Genomic DNA, 23,843 nt, shown 5'->3' on the forward strand with positions numbered 1-23,843 from the left:
GTAAGTACACCTTTTCTCAGAGCCTACTTACACAATTACAAAAGAGGTGAGTTGCTCTTTCTTTAATGGTTCATAAAAGTGCCATCATTAAAGGTACATAACTTAAGTCCACCATTGCATCTGATCCTCAGACTTGTCACAATTTCCAAAGAATAATAATGTAATTGTTTCAGTTCATGGTACTGTAACACTATCTTAGGGCTAGCAGCTCCCAATGAAGGTCCATGCATGAGCTGCTGTTGAGAATATTCTAGAGAGGTCAAACCTCATTCATTCATCCATCTCCACAGCAGTGTTAATCTTAGAACTAGAAGCAACAGCTTCTAAACTGAACTATACAGTCAAGAGTATTGCATGATGCAGTTGAAGCTGGACTACCTCAGGACCCAGCTAAACATTTTATGCAAAATGTTTAGACAGAATATTTTTAAAAATTAAAATGAAAAACTGGAAAACTTCTTCAGAAGAGTCTTTTTAGAAGCACCTCTTTGGTCTAAATCAGTCTCCTCTCTCAGTAGTCTGCTACTGCACATACACTTCCAAAGAGATGTTTGACCTCATAAGCATGCATTTGCAACCAACCCTGAAGATGAAAACTGGAATATCCACATTTCTCCCAGGGCAAGTTTAATGGATTGAGAAGAGTAAAACTCAAAGTTCATGCAGTCTAAAGTGTTACCAAAGTTACACAATACACTGTGGATCAAATGATTCTGCTACTGGAAAAATGACATATATTAAAGTCAATCTCTCTACTTTTCAACTCCCTACTTTCCAAAGCGACAGAAGCTCCTTGAGTAAGCAACACATTTTCAGATACAGCGGTTAAGGGGTGCAAATACAGGCAGACAGGATTACCTTTTACATTCAACTAATGTCCTGCTTTATAGCCAGCATAGCCCTCCAAGCAGTATATATTTGTTAACCAGCCTTACCCAGGTCCCTTCCAGCTGTTTTGGGCTTCAACTTTCACCAGTCCCAGCATGGCCAATGGTCAGGAGTGCTGGGGGCTGTAATCCAAGACATCTGGAGGGCACCAGGTGGAGGGAGGCAGGCTTAATCTATGAAAATAAGTAAAACAAAACAAGGTACAACAGTTCTTCAAAATAATAGTATGCAAAATTAATAGTATTCACACCCGCCCCCACCCCCCATCCCCTGGATACTTTCAGCTGCAAGAAGCCAGACTTCCTTCTTCGGTGCTGGCAATATTCAAGACTATTTCCTACAGACCCAACCCACATAGCTGATGTACACCTTAGTACCTAGTAGCCATAAGCCATTCAAAGGTCAGTGAAAAGGTCCTGCTGTACTATTTGACCCAAAGCAGTGGATTTTTCATAACACTGTGGAGCTGGTGCTGAGTTTCTTGGTCTTTGCAAATAACATGAACAGTGTTCTTTAAGTATTGTGGGACCATAATTTAAATTTTTGCTATAGGAATAAAGGGTGAAGGTAGTAACATTCTCCATCCCGTGTCTTTGGAAGATAGTTTTCCATTCTTATTCTAACAGCTGCAGATAAAGCCTGCAAAAACTTGTCTGTGTGTGTGTAAAACTCAATTATTATAATAAAAAATGGTGTTGGTGCTTGCACTGAGAGAGGAAAATAATATGCTGTCGAAGTTCAGCACAATGTACCAACTGAGCCAGAAACGGTCTGCGGAAGGTAGAGGGCATGCACTGTAGCTGCTTCACGCTCTGGTTATTTTCTGTGACGTTGCTCTATGTATTATTAACTAATCTTCCTTTTACTGTAAGTCATTTCTGCTCCAGCAATGTATTATTATCCTCCTGAATTTTCTGTAGCAGAAGTCACAGAAAGTTTAGGGCAGTAGTTATCTGCTGAAATAAACAGGCCAGAGGTTTGCATGGAAAACCAGTTCACTGTCAAAAACATTTTTTTAAAGGCTAAAGGAAAGAAATGAAGAACTGTAGCTACTCAGTGGAGGAGCTTTTTGGACAAAATTCAGGTGGATAATTATATTCTGCTGCTCCAAAGACTAACCTTAGATCCATGGATGGAGTTAACATCAATTCTGCTCCTGTTTGCCTTGTGTACATATATAAAACAAATTAACAGTGTTCCAGCGGCAGGCATCTGTAAGGTCATTGCATCAAGACACAGAATCACCTACCATATTTATATATTCCATAATCCATTTATGTTTGCAGAAGATGTGTCTGCAAGAAGCTTGTCAAGTTTTTTTCGTTATGAGGCCAGTATATGGATACGGGGCACTGGAGGTTTTGTAGAAGGAACTCTGTTGCTGGCAGGTCTATGTTCATTATTATATGAGACTTTCATTGTATTAATTTATAGAATTGCATGTAGCTTACAATTTAAAACCGTTTTACCACTTTAACACATCAGAATACACCAAAATTAAAGAGAGAAGATAAACAACCCTTTAAAACCAGAAAGTGGAGCTAATATATTTAAAAGCACTCAACATTTAAAAGCACTAGAAAGAAAATAAAACCAAGTTTCAGTGTCCCTCCTAAAACTAAAAAAGAAGCAACCAGTATAATCTCAGCATGGAGAGAGTTCCAAGTTTGGAAAGAGTGACAGAGTCAGGGAGCCACCACTGAGAAGACCTTGTCCTCCTCTCCCACCAACCTATCCTTTCTTCATAGTGGAATATGCAGAAGAACCTTTGAAGACTACATCTCCCATCAACCTCAATCACTGGGTCATGCTGGCTGAGATTGGCAGGATTTACAATCTAAAGCATCTGGAGGGCATCACTTGGGCTATAGAGTGATTTTTTGTTCTGTTTTGTTTTGTTTTATACTACCAAAAGAAACATTCACTTGTTTTCCTATAACTTATTAAGAATTGATTAATTAAAATATTTGTATACTGCTCTTCATCTACTGTTAACAGGACAGTATAAGAAAATGTAATAAAATGAATACAATTTTATTTTATTGTATTCAATAAAATAAAATATTTTATTGTATTCAATAAATTGTTGGCCATTTAAAAGAAAAACAATAAAACATCAAACAATAAAATATATACCACATCTTCTGTCATAATTTGAATTTAAACCCATATGGCTAAAATAAAATTAAAATTAAACAATAGAAATGTTTTAATAAATAAATAAATAAATAAATAAAAATTCTGGAATGGGGCTCTCTGAAGTTTTTGGTTCTTCTTCAGGCTTCCTCTAGGTGCACATATCTGTATAGCACTGTCTCCTGGAGAAATTTCCACCTAGCTACCATAGGAAATGAATAAAGCATATCCTATTTTCCAGTCTGTTGTATAAGCCTAGGCTGATGCTGTCCAAACAACACTATGACTCCACCAAGTGACAATTTATTGTCACTGCATGTGTTACACCACAGTGTTTCAAGAGCTACAAGGAGGAAAATTACCAGTGTGGAAATATTCTTTCAAACTAGAGAAGTCTCCATCCAGTTTATAAACGGACTCAGGAATGCAATATGCATTGATCGTAAACCCTAAGTTTTGCAAACCATAAATGAGCAGCATATTGTCACCTAGAAGGCAAATCCATAATCTTTACAACATCATTATCAGTAGTATTACCGTCATTGTTATCATCACAGTGTATAGACTGCTCACCATGTTGAAGGTTATTGCAAAATGATTTATGATGAAAGCTTTAAAAGATTAAAACAGAAAGGTTGTAAACCTATTAATTAGCAAACTGGCATCAGAATTAGCTCAGGAAGGCCTGGGAGGAAAAAAAAGCACTTTGAACCAAAAAATACCAGAGTTGATGCGTCACAAATGCCAAGGAAGAAGGCATTCCGCATGGTGGGTTTCATCACAGACAAGACCCACTTCCAGGTGGAACCACTGTATGTCCCCTATCCACACCATATACCCTTGGATGTTCCATGAGGGGCATTTTATCCTGGTTTCTTCCCATACAGTGCATATTCACAGCAGCAGTCACACATGTCTGCGTGCACCATGGCTCAATACTAACCCACAACGACTCACAACATTGTGCACACAAGATCACAGAACTTAGTTAAGATGGGGGACAGGCAACTGGTTTGGCTGCATGCGCATGTCATTTTTTTGTCCCTGCGTGCAAATTTAGGACTTAGCTCCCTGCAAGAAGAAAGAAAAGGAAATAAATGCATTTCAAGACTGGATTGCATTAAATAAGTTTGTCATGTATTTCTGTGTGACCCTGGCTAATTCAGTGGCTCATGAATCCTAGTTTCTTTTGGTTGTCCAGTCCTATTGCTTCTTCCTCATGTCTGACTCCATTGTTATCACTCAGTCCTCTCTGATCATATCAAAGCAAGAGGGGAGGCCTGAATGGTTGGGGGTGGGGGCTGAAGATTGGAACTCCCATGACAAGGCTCTCTCTCTTCCATGACAAGGCTCTCGGGACCTTCTTCTCAGGGATTTATCAACCCTTTCAGCTGAGAATGGCAGCTGTTCTGAGGCAATTTTCAGTCAGTCACACAAGTCCTGTGAGTGCTGAGCAGAGCCAGGCCCCTTGGGTACTTGTGGGATACCATCTCCCATCAATGGGGTGGGTTTTCTGTATGAGGGCAGTGCCCCTTTGTGCAGAACATGCACATTTCAAAGATTCCCTGCTAGTGTAAAAACCTCACTAGCCGCCACTCGTGGATTCACTGTCTGTGTTCACATAACTTGACAAGCGTGGTTTGTGATTTCTTACCATAATCTGCCTAACAAGCAATCAAGCACTTTCTTTGTTATTGTGGTTTATATCCCTACTGTTCCATCCCTCTGCTGTTGGCATATTTCCTATCAGCCATGATGCCTGAAATTCAATCCCAAGGTGCATCTCTCTCTAACTATGTCACCTGACTCTTCCTGGTTGTACACATAGAAGCTAGATGGCTGGAGTGTCTCCTGCAGTTGCCACTCTTTCCAAAAGATTCTCTATACAGTTGCATACCAGGACTGTAGAAACTATAATTCTAGGTTCAGACAACACAACAAGCTATGGTGGTACGGAGAAACTATAGAACAAACCACTGTTTCTTATGATGGTTTCTAAAGACCAAACATACCATGGTGATATAACACAACTGAGTTTGGACAACAAAACAGAAAAAATGGTAACAAACCACCATGGATAAGCCCAGCCTCTTAATTCTTGCCTGCATTCCCTGGCCTAGAATCTCCCTATTTTCATACAAAACGTGCCTGGAATCTTTCCATGTACAGATTAGATCATTACAGTCACAATACTTACTAGCCAATGTCTACTAGAGTCCATTTGGGGAACTGGTTCTAAACATCTATTCATTAGCATATTCTTTTTGATACACTATGGTTAACACTTCTGCTCTGAACTATTTCATTAAATTGGGAAGGTTTCACCTCTGTTTTCAGTGTTTGCTTTGTGGTCTGAGCTTGATAAACTGTGGTTATCTTAACTATGGCTTGTTGAAGCAAGCCTACTTCAACCCACATTTCAAGAAGGTGGCTTGTTTCACTGAACCATACTTAAGATTAGTCTCCATTCAGGGTTCAGACAAAGCAATAAACTGTTGGCCATTTAAAATAATCTACAGTGGCCATGCCATGGGAGAAGAGAAGAAGGGTAAGTAAGTAACCCCAAGGTTTGTTGCAACTTATCCTCATGATGGTAAACCAGGAAACCAGAAATTTAAGAGGGTCTAACAGGCACATAGTACAAGGCAACGTGTTTAAGGTTTTGTTTCAACACATGCAAGGTATCTCAGCTCAGGTTTTCTTTTGCCTGTCTAATTATAAACAAGCATCATGTGTTCAGCCTCTGGCACAGATTAAGGAAAATCTTTCTTCTAGAAATGAAGACTCACCATCCAAACAAACAAACAAAAAAATCAACTTTTGAGATCTAGAAAACCTGTGCCAAGTAGGGTGGATGGTAATAGACAAGCACTTGGCACTTTTTCTAGCATCAAAGACACAACGAACAAGTTCCCTACTTGGAATTTCATATTTAAAATTGACACTGAACATGTTTGCTGCTGACTGATGCACTACATATTCTTTTATTCTGTAAACTAATCAGCTGTATTTAACATTTATTACCTTGACTTTTTCTGTTCTAAATGTAAGGACATCTTTCCTTGCTTTATTATGCATGAGATTGCCCTTCAGTATATATATGTGAAATCTGCCTGTATATAAACTAAGTTCATGCATAAGTATGGCTTTCAGTATCAAGGTGAATAGATATTTACTAAAGTCTATTTTTGCTGAAAGATCCAAATCAGTGAGGACTTTTCGATGCTATTACGTCCTACGACTCCAAGCAGATGCAGTACATCTCTAGGCCTATAAGGATTCCCTATCCTTACTTTCATTGGAGGTGTGCATGGGAATCATGGAATTTGTAATCCAGACACCTGACTGGAAAGGATGGCATAGTGTAATCCTTTTCTGGCAGTCTCCTATACTGAAAGGATCAAGCGTCCTGGGAAGAGTACTTTGATCATTGACATTTAAGATTGAGGTCATTCCAGATTTTCCTTCATTTGAGTGAATGCCTTAGCTAGAGTGTTGCAATCAGTGCAATAGCTGAGTTAACATAATGTTTGCAATTAATTCAATGCGGACTTTCCCCAGACTTTAGCCATCTCTTGCAAAGGTAACAGATCCTTCTTCTAACACTGCTAGGTGCTTCTTACTTTCCATGCAAATCATGCAACTTATAATGAACTGAGGCTTTTGACAACGAACAAAAAAATCTATGATGAAATGTATCAGAAAAACCCATGGAAGCCTTGTTCCAAAATGAGGAAACCTCTTCCCCCGCTTAAAAGATGTAGAATGAAGATAGTTGGAGAATTCCCATGGTTGTACCCAGGTGATCCAAAGTTTCAAAATATTCCAAAGGAAACAGCTACAAAGTCTGTTAGTTTACAGGGAAAGAATATTAAATACTTATTCTGTTTTCACATACCTATTGTTCAAAAAGAAAAGGGAAATAAGCAACCCAACTATATTATTCTTTTAGTCAGTATCAATTCCCCAAAATAAACATCATGCTTTGGGAAACCCACAGGCCAGCTCCTTTCTACTTGCTTTTAGGCTACAACAGCTTTCTCTTTTCTTCTCTTTTCTCCACCACCATTGGTAGAACACTTCAACTGCAGTGCTACACACTTGAACTTCTGGAAGTGAGCTTCATCAAAGATAGCAAAATTTACTTTCAAGTTAACAAGCTATGCTTTTAGTTTTAGTGCTGCATGCAGACTGACCACTCAGGAAGACCATCTCCTAACCAAATTCCCACTGAGGAAATACCAAATGGATCACAGCAGACCATTGTCAACTAACTTTGCAAAGGACAGTCAATTCTCCCTTTGCATACCAGATACACATGCCCTTTCCAAGACATTTGCAAAAATATAATGTTCATTGTCTTTCCCATTTCCAGTTAGCACCATATCATAATTTAACAGCTGAGAAAAACTACAGAAAATTCAATGACTTTGTAAAAAGGAAAAAAAAGAATAATTAAATATGACAAGATCTTGAAAGGGCTATAAAGATTCTTAGTAAGCTGTTGGGCTCAGAGAACAGCCATGGAATTAATACTGCAACTCTTAGAAGGCTATCAGGAATCTATACTCATGCATCTGGGAGTTGATGCATGATGAGCCATTTTATCTCAGTGTAGAGTTGGATTACTTTAGACAGACTCTGCTCTTTGTAAGTAACAAAGTCAAAGCTCTCAGCCAAAGGAAACACTGTCACACTCACAATCCTTCCACCAGCTCTTAGCAGTACTTTTCTTCAGATAACAGGCTTAAAATGCCATTTTATTCTTTGGTTACAAACAACATAACAAAAAGGCATATTTCTCAGAAATAACGCTATGTTCCATTGAACCTCAGCTGCAAGCAAGGCAAGTGTAAAGTTCCTTAGACCAATAACAAAAAGAAATATGAATGCAACAATATCTAGTCATTGATAAGAGATGGCGCACTTTGTGTTGTCTCACTTGCTTTCTTTTAAAGTGCTGCATTTTATTCTGACTTGCAGAACATCCCAGCTCAGAAGACACAGTGGCTGGGTTCAGACAACCCCGTAACGCATGTTCACGAGCTTATTACAGGCAGCATATGAATTGTGGATGAACCGAAGATTGTCAATGAAATGTCAATTGTGTTATCTGAACCCAACCATGATAATAAACCATGATTTGTCAGCCACAAACAACCCACACTTCAGAATCTAACAAACCATGGTTTGTTAGTACCCAATGGGTTGTTCATGGTTAACAAACCATTTTTTTGTTAACATAGCTGGGTGCAGACAAAACGAAAACCAACATTTCAACAACAATAACAAATTGGCTCAATGACCGCCTATACTCAACCATTAAGTGTGGGTTACTGTGTTGCACGAATGTAGTCAATGGAAATCTCCCCATCCCACAAAATATATAATTTGTGGATCTGAAGAATCTTGAAATAAAGGTTTATGCTAAATATATATGTATAAGTATGCTATGTATTTCAGTATTGCTATGACCATAAATGGCTACAGGCTGCACCCTCAGTCTCCTAGGAAGAACACTGTGGCAAACGGAAGACCAACATGGCCACACCTATCAACAAGAAAAGAAGCTGTTGCTTCAATGCTTGTCTTCCTCTTCCTTCTTCATTCCCTTTGCATTGCCACATCTGCACAGCACTTAGAATGTTTTAGGTGCCTTACAGGTGAAATAATAATACAAGGCATTCTGTTGGTAGTCTGCCAACCATGATTAACTGCCAGCCAAAGAAGCAGTTATGACCTTAGCAGGTGTGCACTGGTCCAGGATACAATAATAAAAAGGAGAAGCTGTGATAGGGCACTTAACAAAATTCTGTTTATCGGCTTCTTCATAGGGGCTAACAGACTAGTAGTGAAGGAGATGTTAAAAGGTAATTGATCAGACAGATCTGGCTAAAAGGAATAAACAGACAGTCCCAGCACTGTCCTGGGTCAGTCAAGCAGAAGACTTTCAGGAAAGTGGGAAGCTGCACTGCATATGGAAAGAGGCCGAAGGAGAGAGCTAAAGTCACAGAAGACAAAAGCTGTAGGGAATTCCTGGGAGGTGAAGACTCCAGAAGCAGTTCCTAATAGGGACTTCTGGCTGGATGGTCCATTGAAGGCAGTTGACCTCAACAAAGAATTAAATATTAGGAAGAGGTACCTGAAACTACTTTTTTTGCTATGTTCGTGTCAGCAGGTCTCCATATTACAAAAAGGATTTCAGGTAGTGATAAAGCAACCTAGCGCATTAGAGAAAGTTCATCTCAGGAAGCTGTGTATCTTTTTTTTTTTTTTTTTTTAATAACCAGAGGCATTGCTAGATTTGAAGTTGGAGCAAGGAAGTAGCTCTTTTGCTTCCCTCTACTAATCCAGCCCTCCTTTTGTGCGGAAGAGGAAGGAAGATGCTCCTATTAGCCCACTGCTAGCAAAAGGACTTAAGGCACATCGCGAGAAAGCAAAACTCCCTGGCGAAGGCAATAATGCTGGGAAAAGTTGAAGGAAGAGGAAGAAAAGGAAGCCCAAATATGAGATGGATTGATTCCATTATGAAAGTCACAGATTTAAATTTGGAAGAGCAGGTCAGGGCTACCATGGATAGGACACTTTAGAGGGCTTTCATCCATAGGGTCACAGTAAGCTGGAGATCATTTGATGACACATAACAACAGCAAAAGGGAAGCACCAGGGAAGATGACCAGGCAAAGCTGCCACAATAAAACAAACCCTTTTAAATTTACTTCATATCTTTGGAGCACTTGGCGAGAGCATGACCAAGGAGGGCACAGGTGTGATGCAAAGATGCTGCCATGGGAGTCCCCAAAGGCCTATTTATTTATTTACTTACTTACTTACCAGCTTACATATATTTATAGGCCACCTATAATTACTGAGGCAAAAGTAGCTCTTTTGCTTCCCTCTACTAATCCAGCCCTCCTTTTGTATGGAAGAGGGAGGAAGACTAGTCTAACTAGTATATTATTATTATTGTTATTAATAATTATCATTATTTGTTTCTCAGTGCCAGACTAAGACTTTTTTATTCAAACAATATTTTAACAACGTATAATATTTATAGGTTTTAATTGTGCAGCCAGGGTGTTTCCGGGTTTTATCTGTATTTGCATTATATTTATTTATTTGTGTGAGCCGTCCCGACGCTATATAGCAAGGGGAAGGCATACAAAAACTTTAAATAGATAAATATATATATATATATATATATATCTAACTAGGGAAAAAAATCTACATTACTCACTTCTAGCAGGCTAGAGATCTTTCAAAAAATCACATTAATTCTTGGCCTGTATAAGGAACTAATTATGATTATTATAAGGACTTACTTATATCCTTTCATACTCTACTCCAACATTGGTTCAGATTTAATTACCCATAGAAAATTAGTCAGGAAATTTCACTTTTTAAAAGAAAATGTCTGACACTGGAGTTTCAGAAATCCATTGCATACTTTACCCTATATCAAAGTTTTCCAGTCTATCTTAAAAACAGAACAAGCTTGTGCCAAGTTAACACACTTTCAGTATTATGCTTTCATAAATATGACAGTCCCAAATCTCACATGTGGGTAGAGGATTTAGCGAATTGTTCCAGTTGGCATGTTTTTAAAGAAGTTATTCAAGTACTTCCTACTCAAAAAGTTTTAAATATCCTGCCAGTGATAAAGAAACTCTCCTATTTATTAGCAATTGATTTTGTAGTATATTACAAATGGAAGTTGCACTGACGCTTATAATCCATATAGAAAAACCTCAATAAAAGTTTGATCTGTGAGCAGATGCAGAAATAACTTTCAAATCATTTGGTAAACAAATCACATGGAGACAAGAGTTATTTCAGAGCATCAAAGACAATATGATAGCACACTGATCCTAGTACCATCTCAATTTAAAAATTGTTCAAGTGTGTATAGGGCTCCAAAATCCTACCAACCCTGTGCAAGGAGATGAAGTCTTGCAGCAATTAAAAATCCACAGGTATCACCATAAATTGTGCCTTATTGCACCCTCGACTAAACAAAAGTTTCTGATTTTAGATGAGTGCTGCAGTGTGCTACATTGCATGTATAAAATCCCAGATTCTGCCTCAGCAAGGTTCAGTTTAAAGGGCATCAGGACTAGAGACCACTTCTGTCTAAGAACTTGACGGTCCACTGCTCATTCAGAGTAGACAATACTGGTTTAATAGACCAGTAGTTTTGTGGATCAAATATGTTAGCTTATACCCTGCTTCTGTTCCCAATGAATCTATGCTGAGTAAGAAAGAGCACACAAAACCAGATGTTCATTTCTAAAAAGCTTTAAACCGGTCATTTTCCACTACCTTCTCTCTATAAGGCTTACATTTTAGGTACTGTTTTCATGCAGGAGAACAGCACAGCTGCAATTCCCTTGTAAGTAAGATGTTAGGGAAAGTGCAAGTATAAGCAGAGCTACTGTGTGCTATTTCATTTTGGAAATGAATAACCATGCATATAGTTTTAATCTTAACCCAAATCATAAGCATGAGGGAGGACCAAACTAAAGACATTTTCTTTTAAAGTGTTGAAGTTTCTGATTTTCCTCATATGACCTCAGTGGCATCTTGCCAGAGCACAGCTCTTGTTGACATTTAATCTGAGTATAATCCCTGAAATCTCTCCTGTATTGCTAGGTTGCAAGGGTACAATATTCAAGCAATGGGCCATGGTTTACATTGTAAATGTTGCTTTTAGCTTATGTTGTTTCCTCTATCTTTTCAGCTGCAGCAAATGATTTGTTTGAATTTTGTAAAAAGTATTTATTACAAAATGTGTTATTTAAAAATAGAAAGCAAATCAGGCATGATAATGTACACAGAAATAATTGCCCCTTTTCACTTCAGATGAGTCACTGCTGTGGTCTTTTTGCAAACACACACACTCTCACACACAAATCTTCTGTAATATAAAAATACTGGTGCTGGAGACAATCCATAGGAAAAACCTGAGGGTATCAAAACTTGGAAGATGCCCGAGAAAAAATATGGATAGGATCTTTAAAAACAGAAAAATAAATGCAACTACATGATTCTCTTCAGGTTCTCTTCCAAAGAGTAGTTGTACACTTTATCCTGGAAACAAAGGGCAGAATCAAATGCCAGAGAACCCAAATGTCAGCAACTGTGATGAATATCAATATCACTGCTACAGGTCATTTACAGGAACACAACATAATTTATATAAATGCTATGATCATACTGGGTTTTGGCTACATACCTGAATGTTTCACAAGTGTTTCTTCAACAAACACATAAAATGCGATTGAAATGCATGCACCTTTCACATACCCACATACACAAATCTGGGAAACTAAACAGAATGAGAGGCCATGCATGAAGCTACAAAGTATGTATATTGTCCACAGTTTGACAGTTTGTTGTGCAAAGTACAGGTACATTGAAGGAGTGATGCTGCTCAAAGTCTTTCACCTAGACTAGAATCTTTCCTGGGATCTATCCTCTGGAAAACTTACATTCTTAAACAAACACAGCTGGTAGTTGGAATGGGTTGGATCCAGACTGAGTCATACCAGGCTTAAACCCACTGAAATGAATGGAACTTAGTTGGTTGCAACTTCTTACCTCCCAGTTTTCATGGTAACAGAATAAACTACTCCCAGGAAGGACACCAGTAGGAAATACCTGACACTTCATCTTGCATTGCATGGATTCTATGAACAATTATCTATCTCATTTTCAAATCTCTTCTTAAGGAAAGTGAGTTATAACTCAAACCCTATTGAAATCAATAGTTATAACTTGCTATACTCTCAGTCTATGTCTGGATCCAACCCAATGTTTAAGATGAAACTAGTGTGCTTGCTTGTCAGCAAGCAAAGTTAAATAAATAAATAGGAAACATCATTGACAATGTAACTGTATTATAGCAAAACATGTGCGTGCACAGTACAAAGCCCAAGGGCCATGCCATTCATGAGTTTGTATATCTTGGCAAAACATCAATGAAAGGTAAACAGGACAATAAGTGACCAGCTGGCAAGAAGTAAGGAAGAGGCTTTCATGCCCTGCCAGGCGTCAGGAAAACTAATGTTTATAGCTATTCCCCACCTTCTTTATCTTCATCATGTCAGGCTAGAACTAGATACAATTTTCATTTCCCTATTGCAGGGGTGGGCAAAATGTGGCTCTCCAGATGTTTTGGTCTTTAACATGCAACATTCCTGACCGTTCGCCAGGCTGGCAAAGTTTTCTGGGAGTTGATATCCAAAATATCCGGAGATCTACCTCCTGCCCACTCATGCTCTATTGGATAAGCTTCAATTGCTAAATAGAGTTTTACAGAGACTACAGAATGACAGGAAGTGATTGAGAGAAGTACAGTCTGACACCAGTGATCAGAAAACAATATATAATTCCTACATCCCAATATCAAGAAAAAAAGGATAATTTCAGGATACCAACTAGGAAATATTTCACATTTGCCCCTTGCATTGCATGGATTCCAAAAAGCATTATCTGTCCAGTTTCCAGAGACTCTTTTAGCATGTGAAAAAAAATTGCACAGAAGTGCTCAGGATGCACTGCAAAGTTTTCAGGATCAAGCTTGGAGCATATCATGCTGCATACTCAAAATGCTCAGAGTTTAAGTGAGTAAAACTAAGAAGATATCTCATTTTCCCAATTATAATGTAGTAAATCTAAAAGGGTTGGCCCAACTGAGCAAATAACTGGAGTAGCATTTCAGCATGTATAGTATGCATGATAAGCTGCATCTATAAGTCCCTCTTCTAGACAACTATTAAAGTGGCAGGAACCCTGTCCTCTTTTCCATCTGGCCACCTCCACTTCTACACCTATTTGTTGAATATACAAGCATATTTTAGGAAAAAAGCATGGAGAACCATATGGAAGAATGTCCAGTTTTATTCTATGGAAGCAGCTGTATAACAAATATTCCAAAGAATGCACTGAATGCTTAAAGGGTTTAGTCTGGCTGCATGTTCTCACTTCCCAGTCAGTTTTCCTCACAGGTGCCATGCTTGTTAATACTCTCTCCAGGCATCTTCACCATGGCTGCATGGAATGGCTCAGTTTAATAATCCACACAAGGCAAGGGGAAATGTTTGCCAATCAAGGGCTTGTCAGTAAAGGAGATGTTCAAGTTAAGTGCCCAAGCAGAACAAGGGCAAGACCAAGGGTTTGCATCTAGTAGGATTGGGTGGGCAATACAATACCCAAGGATATCAGTGTGCGATCAGACATCTTTCTTGATGCCCACGGAGGTGACTGTGTAAGTGTGCATGACAGAAAAGTTACAGGGCATGAGCCATGGTGCCCCAGGTATGAAAAAAAGGTTGGGGGGAGTTGCTCAAGGCAGGGGAGGCAGGACAAAAATGCCTCCTACGAAATAGGTTTCTGTTGGCCCTGAAAACAAGACGCCATGTGGTGGGGTTCAGGCCCCACCCTTCCTTGTATTCGGTCTTTTGGGCAGGATACTTGTCCTTTGCAATAAGCCATGCCTCCCATGATAACCCTTTTTGGATGCTGTCCACAGCAGTTTCCACAAACTTCCAGATGTGCCCAGAGCTCCACAGAGATTGCCAACCTATAGATCCTTACCTAGGAATAAGTCCCATTGAACTCCATGGGGTAGACATGTATAGGATTGCAGTGTAAATAGGACTATGCTGCCTCATATTTCACAGCAGGCAATAAGGGCAGTCATCCCTGTTAACGAGTCAAACACTGCTCAGAATCAGAGTTTTGTATCTGCTGCAGATCCATAGAAATGACTGGGGATAGGTCTTCCCCTAGATCAAAGTTTTCCCAACTAGCAAAGAAAGGCAATGAGCACTTCTACTACAGATATGGTTCTGGGTCTCCAATTTTTACTTGCTTCTTATGTGTCCAGTCTGTCTTTTATTAAGCAGCAGTAAAAAAGAAACTACACATACAGGCAGACATAGAGAAATCTGTTAGTGCTCCATTTGGACTTCCATGGCTCACAGCTCCCTAGCTGACCTTAGGAAAAAACATTCCTTCCTAGCCAAATCTACATGACAGGTTTGCTAGGAAGCAAAAGGACAAGAATTCTAAAGTATCCTAATTATGAAAAAGATTTAATAAAAGGCCACACATCTGGCCTAATTTTGTTTCAATATGCTCTTGTTATATCTTGATTCCTTATTTTTTTAAAAATATAATTTATTGTTTATAATTTATTTACAAAAATATATTTATTATTCATTATTGTTTCCTTTGTTATCCAAAGGAAACAATATCCTTATATTTAGTGGAAAGGTGGAATATAACTGTTTTAAATATAGATAAATAAATCTACAGTTTTGCATCTAGCATCTCCACAATTACTCTCTAAAAACATTACAGTCTAATTTGCTTCTTTGTAACTGACAACACATCTAAGCGACATTTCTTCAATATCGGAAATATTCATTCAATTGTACAAAAGAGCAGAAAGATGCCAAGCTGGACATAATCACAAAATAAACCACAGGAACTAATGCCTCATGTACAGATGATTCACAGCTCTTGATTCTAAGCTTTCTAACCATGTTGAGTTCATTGCTCAGCCAATTCCATCAGCCACTGAGAACAGATAATGCTTTTCATAGCCTACAACAGCTATTGTTAGATGATCCAAGAGAAGGAATTAGGAACACATTTCTGAAGAAGTCTCAATTAATTATTGTCTACAGAGAATCAGAGGAAGCCACATTTTAAGAAAAACCAAGGTAAAAAACAGAAAACTTTTAAAGTGTAAAGAACTATAATTTGTTCTACCATTCCAAAAACAAGTTCAGCTAAAGTGCTTCTACTGCTGCCTCTTGGCCTCAAAAGAGTGCCTTTGGATGCCGGAGCTCACACACACTGGTTAGTTTTCTGTTAGACATCCTGCTTTGCATTCTGGGAAATGAGTGTTTTGTGATAAGCCAAGCTCATGACACTCCCATGGATCCACCTAGCCCACAAGTTTAGGCACCCCAGCTCAAAGTAGAAAAAACTATTATCTGATATTGTTTTTCTCCTACCCACCCCCACAGGTCTCTCAAAACCTTCCTACTTATCTTTCATTTCTTCTCTTTTTTCACCCTTAACTTGCAACCTATCTCTCCACACAGTTTCTTTTATCCTTCTTCCTCCTGCTTTTAAATTCACTTCATCCTTTAACAGTTCCTCTCTCTTATCCCCTTTCTCTTTATCCCCCGTTTCTAAAAAAGTTGTTGTTGTTGTTAGCCTTGCATCTTACTTCTACTGCCATACCTGCCTCTGCAGTGTTCATTGAGAAGCTATGACTGCTGAACAGCAGCCAAGCAAAGAGGCATTGGGCAGTCTAAATCACTGAGAACCAACTGAAAATTGACTGAGACCTAGTGCTGAGTCCTGATCCACAGTCTGAGAAATACTGGCCCATATCAGTAGTCAGCTTGTGAAGAGGAATTACACTGTGTGGAAGCTATGACTATCTCTCTTATTTGATGCTAAACCATTATTTAACACTTCGATTTAACATTTTAGTTTTCTGCCACCTTAACAACTAGTAAATGTATTATGGCACATGCTTTCATGGACTAAAGTCCACTTCATCAGATCCATGAAATGTTATTCTGTAACTTAAAGAATATGATGGGTTACGGAGAGGACTACTGTAAACAGTGTAAAACCTCGATTCTTGCTTGGAGCAATGCATAGCTCTTTGCAGTGTGGCTTTGTGCAGAGAGACTTTCAGGAACTCTGGTTAGGCTGCAAGCATCTCTGCAAAGAGCTTGATCCTGCTGCAAGCAAGATCAGAGTTTTCTAAAGCTCTAAAATCTCTGTTGTTCTTGTTTGCAGCAGCCTCAGACTCTTTGTAGGGAGGATTCTGCAGCCCAGCAGCTCTCCCTGAATGCCTATGAGTAAGGGCAACATCCCATGGTGGTGCTGGGTTACAGAAGCCTCTTCATAAAAAGTCCCAAGAGTGCATGGTTGTTTTTAAGCATCTGAGAACTTTCAGCCACCCCCTAAAATTAAAAAAAGTATATAAAAACTCTAGTCCTATTCATAATTCTTCCCCATCATGCAAAAGCAGCAGAGAAGAAAATGCCTTTTTAGCAAGGAGGGAAAAATTTCTAAACGTGGGGGGGGGGGTCGGTGGAGGGTTCAGGACAACTGGATTACATTCTTAGATGATGATCTACTCATAATATCAGCTGCAATGCCGTATTCAGTTCTACATAGGACAAAATGGGCATCTTTATGCAAAATAATAGATGGACACACATTTAACACCAGAAATGGTAGCAGGGGATCCAGCTTCCCAAGGTCCTTTCTAACTTCTTTCAAGATGGTCATTCTTGGAACTCTGAATACAAATTTCCATAGGATGGAGATGAATCAAGAATACTACTCCTGTAGCTTGAATAGGTGTATGTTTGCTCTTCAATCAAACTGTGGCTGCTCTGCTATATACTCTTACCTGGGAATAAATCCCAGTGAACTCCATGAGATTTACTTCCAAGAAGAGATCCATAGAATTGCAGTGTACATGAGTCAATCTGTTCACCAGTGCAAGGGTGTCAAGTGTTAGCTCCCATTAACTGTTTTGTGAATGCCATCCATTAATAAGATAGTTATCTTTGTACTTTCTATATGTCAATTCCTTCTGACTCCACTGTTACAATTCCTCACCACTGCTGTGTGTTACACTTGAAAACACATGTGAGGAACTGGTCTGTAGTCCATGAAAGCTGTCATAATAAATTCATTACTCTTTTAGATATCACAAGGACTTTTCATGGTTTTTGGTGCAACAGACTAAGGACCCATTCCTATGGCCAATAGATGCTGTACAGCCCCACCTCCAACCTTGGAGAAGCACTCCAAGCTGAGAATTAGGATTCGAAATCCAGAGTGCCCTCTCTCTGCCTGCATAGCTGGCACGGTTATTTATTCACTAGCTGCAGTTCCCAGTCCTTAAATAAATCTCAGAGCCAGCATTAGGAGGTGTTCCAGGGGACTGGGGGAGTGGGGGACAAAGCACCACAATTCCACAAGTAATGTAGTGGAGCCTCTGGCTCTATTTCTCCTGTGATAGTGTGAAACACTTAGATGGCCAAATTATGTTTTGGAGGGCCATGACAATTTCACCTCCATGTTCCTTCCATCCTCCATTGGATTCCTATAAACCTTTATGTTTGGAGGCACCCTAACTCTGCTTGCCATATTGGATGGCAAGCTTGCTCAGCTTATTACACTTCCAGGTCTCCATTTATGATCATTAAATGAATGGAAAAGGTACTTCCCAGAGGTTATTTCTCACATCCTTAATATTCCCCATTTTAATAATAATGTAGTTAGATTGCTAGACATGGAAGATCTAATTCAAATTCTCATTCAGCTGCAAAGCCACTGCAGTACTCATTGGGATGATGCCATTCATTTATGAAACCCTACACATATGTGAGGAAGGGATGGGCACACAAAAATCACATTCTTTTCTCCATAGTTACAAATTCCTTATCTTATTTTACTGTTTTTGAATTATTTCATGCAAAGAATTATAACAATGCAAAGCTCTTATACACATTAATATTGTTTTGTTACTGTGCTGTTATGAGTATGGCTTCTGTGTGTACTGCAAGGCAACAAGTGGTGAGAGGTGTAACAAAAGTCTTGATGCATTGAAATCTCACTTCCCTGTCTTTGGAAGGAAAGACACTTTGGCTAATAAGAGTGCCTTTGCAGAATCAGGCCAGGAGAGCTGCAACTGACTGAGCTTAAGCACCTTGAGTTTTAATTGCTCTCTGGAATGCCAGTACAGGATTACAAAGATATCATACTTCTCTAGTGTTCTCCTGTCCAGACGACTCTAAAGACAGTCGTGCTGCCCCAGTAACATTGGCCTTGAGTGAGGGAGTGCTTAACAGAATGATCATCTTTGCTTTCAATTTAATTATAGAGCTGCAGTTATGATGAGTCATTTCTCTAAAGCCTCATTTCCCACTACCTTCTTGCAAGGCTCCTACGGTTCTTTCTGCCTGTAAAGACTGCTTTTTGATGCTGCTGTTTGACAAAATCCACAAAATGGATAAAGCTCTACTGGTGGAAATCCCTGAAGAACAACTCAAGTTTATCAATGCTTATTCCAGAAGATATTTGATTATAGCGATGAAAAGGTGAGAGAAGAGAGAACACAAAAGCATGCTTCTTTTTTATGCAGTAAACATTGCTACACAGTAAACATTTGCTACACATTCAGTGACTACACAGATATTCTGCTGTTGCTGATACTGGTACTACACAGATATTTGGTGTTTGCTCATTCTGACTGGTGCAGATAACGCAACACCTCAGAGTCCGTGGCAAAAAGCCTCTGTTTCAAGTATGGAACCAACTCTCTGATAGACAGTTTTGATTCATTGGCTGTCTTAAAACATTCTTCCAGTTCCATTAGGCCTGGCTTACTAAGCCACCCACCACCTGCCTATTAACGTATTAAGTATGTGTGGCCCAAGAACTTTTGGCTGCTATAGCCATACAGCCTCTCTTAACAAGTGATTTCTTGAATGTGAGTAGGTGGAACCAATATGAGAGAGAGAGAGAGAAAGATTGGGCTGTGTTCCACCAAACGCAATATGCCAATTTCCCATTCCAGCAGGTATGGTGCTGACTTGTCTGTGTGAGAAAGCTCTTCAGGAATAATTTCTTATCAGGAGTGTAGTCATCTTCTCAACAATTCACCCTTCTTAGCTGTCCTATGTGAAATAAAGAGCAGGCAGTTCCCATTGGGAGTGTTCAAGCAAAACCTGAAGGAATGTGCATGCTGGTAGCCCAAGAATATTTACAGCAAGAGTGGGCAATACACAGTCCATGAGCCACCACCACCTGCAGAGGTACCCCAAATCTTTTTTAGAAAGAAAGTGGTGCTCTGTAGCAGCTCTGAGCCTTAAAAGAGCTACATTTAGCTTGCCGTTGTGCTAAGTTTGCATTTTGTGGCCCTATGGATTATGAAAAGGATCAAATTTAGGTGATGGCAAACTAAAGTAAGATCAAGTGTAGTTATTACTTTAGGGCTACTGAGCACGATGCAGTAGTTTGCTGCCAGACTTCAACAGCAGACTGGTGTCTTTTTGTTTCAAAATCCACCCCCCTGCAGTGCTTCCTGTGGCAGGCTTGGTGTGTGCAAACATCTCCCATAGTTCCTCCGGTTGCCTGCTGCTGCTTTAGAGCATCAGGAGCCATCACCTCTTAGCCATAAAACTTTCCTACATCTCACTCAGAATTGCAACCCCTCTGAGGAATAACAGCAGTTCTTCAGCAGTTCTCCAGGCATGGATCTTTTGTAACCCTACCTGGAGATGGCAGGAACCAAACCTGGGCCTTTCTGTATGAGAAACAATTGTGCAACCACTCAGCTATGGCCCTTTCCCCAAAACTCCTTCTCTGCATTTACCACATGAAGACTCTCATTAGGGTCATCTGCGTATCTCATAGAACAGTTGAGCTGTTTCTTCCTCACCAATCTATTCATCCTCTGTCTAGAACCTAGAACCCCTCCACACACCCCCTCTCGCCACACTGCCGTCCTCCTTTCCCTTTAACATATCACCTCTACTCTGAGTTAGCAAAGAGTGCAACTGCCAGAGATTCGCAACTGCCTATCTTTCAGTAGCGGTGAAGCACTGAGATAATGCTGCAAGTAGGCATTTTTGTTTGGGTTGTTCATTTTTTTAACTACAGGGCAGGCTTCCAATTCTAAAACATGCACCTCTCCTGGGAATCTTCAAGTAGGTTAAAAATGACTATACACCTGAATGGCTACTTCCGAAATGTCAAGAGTTAATTGTTGTGCCAAAACAATTTAAATCTAACTTAAATTCCATTCATATAAATGGGCCTAGTCTAAGTAGGACTAACAGTAGACAAACTGCTACTTTGAGTGTCACATGTCTGTAATCCCCTCCCTCTCTCCCCACCTTGATCAGTATTTAATGGTGGTGTGTTCATTACTGTGTTAGTCCATAGGCACAGGGCCAATCGGAAAATGTGACAGTGTGACATAGCCTAATATAAGAAGAGCTATGATAGATTGGGCCAACCGTCTGTCTAGTCCAGGATTCTGTTCACACAGTGGTTTGTCAACTGCCTGTGGAATGCCCCCATGTGGAACAAGAGTGCAATAGCACCCTACAGCTCATGTACAGAAACTGGCATGCATATAGATGCTGCTCCTGCTATTGGAGGTTCCATATAGTCATCAAGACTAAAAGCCGCTATTAGTGTTCTCCTCCATAAATTCTATGCTTCATTCATTAAGTTGTTTGAGCAAAGTGAGATCCAGCTTCACATGTAGCATCTTGAAAAACATGCTTAGTAATTCTGCTTTGAAAAGTAAACATAACATTTCTGAACATAATTATACCAGCTGGCAATACAGGCAGTCCCCAAGTTATGAATGTCCAAGTTATGAACAACCCATACGTATGAATGAACTGCCATAAAGCCTATTAATTTTAAAAAATGACTGTGGAAAATCATCACCACCATAGAAGGAAAAGAAGTGAATGGGGAGAGAGGGAGGACCTCCAAAGCATTTCCAGAGAGAGAGAGGAAGCAAAAGGGAGAGATGGAGGCCTCCAAAACAGACCTTCCTGCCCCACCCATCTGGAAAGGGAAATTGCTCCAGCATTTCCTTGCTGCAAAGAGGAGGCACTGGTGAGATTGGGCAGGGATGGGGCTAGAGATATTCATGATTTTACCACTTTCATGGGGTTCCTGCACCCCTAACTCCTGCAATTGTGGAGGGGCAAATATACATGATCCAACTTACATACAGATTTGACTTAAAGACATTTTCTTAGGAACAGAACTCATTTGTAACCGGGGGACTGCCTATATTGAAAGATTATTTTCACATTTTTCTTTCACTAAAGCTTGTTGTTCATGATAACTTACTTTGATCAGAAAGCCAAAGGAATGGAACCTCTTGCATGCTGTGGGAAGAAAAAAATAGTTATTATGAGGTAACTATTTAGATGTCTTGTCATTCTTGTAGCTTTCTGCTACATCACAGTTTTAATATACCAAATTTAAGAAATATAGCTATCATTTAAAAATGAAACATTCCTAAAACCAAAGATCAGTCATCATCATGAACAACAACAACAGATTTTGGCCCAAAATCAGTCATCATGATCTGCTTCAGTCAAAGCAGTCTCTTCTCAGCTCTTGATTTACTTTTGCCTTAGAGACTCATTAATGAGTCTCATTACTAATTTAAAAAGAAGGATATCCTGCCTACTGTCCACATGGAAGTTCTGCATGATGTGAAGAATCTAGTCTTGTCAAGAATCAAGAAAAAGAAGCTCTGTCATTGGCAAAAGAGCATTTGAAAGCATGATAGAAAGTTCAGATACCAGAAGGTGTCCATGCCAAACGCTAGAGACATCAAATCTTATGATTTCGTTGAGCTGACTCAGGCTTTTTAATATCAAAAGATATACAATAGGAGAGTAGCAATCCAAGGTGGTTTGAACATACTTCCAACACAGCAGTAACTATGTTTGAAAATGAAGCGCATGACAACTATAATATAAAAATAATAATAGATCTATCAACTCATGCAGAAGCATTCTATTTTTATTTATTGTTTTGATTTTTGAACTGCCAAACAGACGAACCTCTCTGGACTGTTCACATCAACATATTTAGAAGCAATATAAAATATACCAATTAAAATACATCTAAACATCATAAAAGGTGGCAATAGAAAATTTAAAACAAAATAAAAACAGGAAAACAAAAATATACATTAAAAAGACCCAGTTAAACCATGTCAAACAACCAGCAGGCCCCAGTAATTAATTTGAATGACCTGAAGTAGAGGACAGTCTTTACCTGGCACCAAAAAGATAGTAAAGTTGGCTTCAGGTGAGCTTCAATGTAACCGGGGGGGGGGGGGTCACTGAAAAAGCTCTTCTCCTTGTTGCCAGCCTCCCTCAGAGTTGGCAATTGGAGAAAGGTTCCTGGACTTGATTATAGTGTTCAGGAATGTAGAGCTCATTAGAGACATTCATTCAGGTATCATCAGGTATTTTAGAATCATAGTGAGTTGGACACGACTGTTTCATTAATGGAAGGACCTCCCCATCCACTCCTCCTTCTGTGCATACCCCAAATCTGCTCCAGGGGGCCTCCGAACCCCTTGGGGCAAATTTGGAAGGGGCACACGAGGGAGGGCTTCAGGAAGGAAGAGAATTCTGTTAGAGGTTTCCATTCTGCTAGCAGAAATGCTCAGTTGGATCCAACCCAATGTTCCACACCACTGATGCAAATGTACAGGGTAGCTGAACAGCAAATGCTAAAGGCAAAAGGCCATAAATAGAACAAAAGTGAAAGAAATGGATATCATGTCATCATGTTCCAAAAATAATAAATCCAATATATGCAGAGAATGTAATGTTCTACCAAGATTTAAACACAGTGCAGTATCATCTGTAATGTCTAAACTGTTCCATGGTTTTTGGTGCAAGAGCTGGTCCATGGCTTTCACTCACAATAATAGTAAAAGATTCTGAGAAGTAATAAGGGAAGCTGAATGGCTGCTTAAACATTTGTAGATTTAAACAACAATATCTGTACACAGTAATCCGCACAGTTTTTCATTTGGAAGTTTCCTACAAAGGGTCACTGTAGTCATATGTTCTAAAAACTAAGCAGGGACCCAGATAAAAATGACATTATAAGATAAGGAGCTGAATTTAGTCTTAGCAATACACAACTGAAGCTTGTAAAATATTTCAGGAGACTTATTTATAAAATAAAGCTAGGTAAAAAATTAAAATATG

At 39.3% G+C, this 23,843-nt stretch overlaps 1 protein-coding gene across 1 annotated transcript in view; it reads right to left on the bottom strand.

Annotated features, from left to right (window-relative positions):
- Positions 1 to 23,843, bottom strand: part of THRB (thyroid hormone receptor beta) — a 157,886-nt gene that overhangs the window by 89,989 nt on the left and 44,054 nt on the right. Inside the window, exon 3 of the mRNA XM_044449431.1 lies at positions 21,952 to 21,989. The gene's annotated coding sequence lies outside the window, so the exon portion shown is untranslated. The remainder of the gene's footprint in view (positions 1 to 21,951; positions 21,990 to 23,843) is intronic.

Source organism: Varanus komodoensis, unplaced genomic scaffold (assembly GCF_004798865.1).
Source record: "Varanus komodoensis strain SLA01 unplaced genomic scaffold, ASM479886v1 scaffold58, whole genome shotgun sequence".
In the NCBI taxonomy this organism is placed as follows: domain Eukaryota; kingdom Metazoa; phylum Chordata; class Lepidosauria; order Squamata; family Varanidae; genus Varanus; species Varanus komodoensis.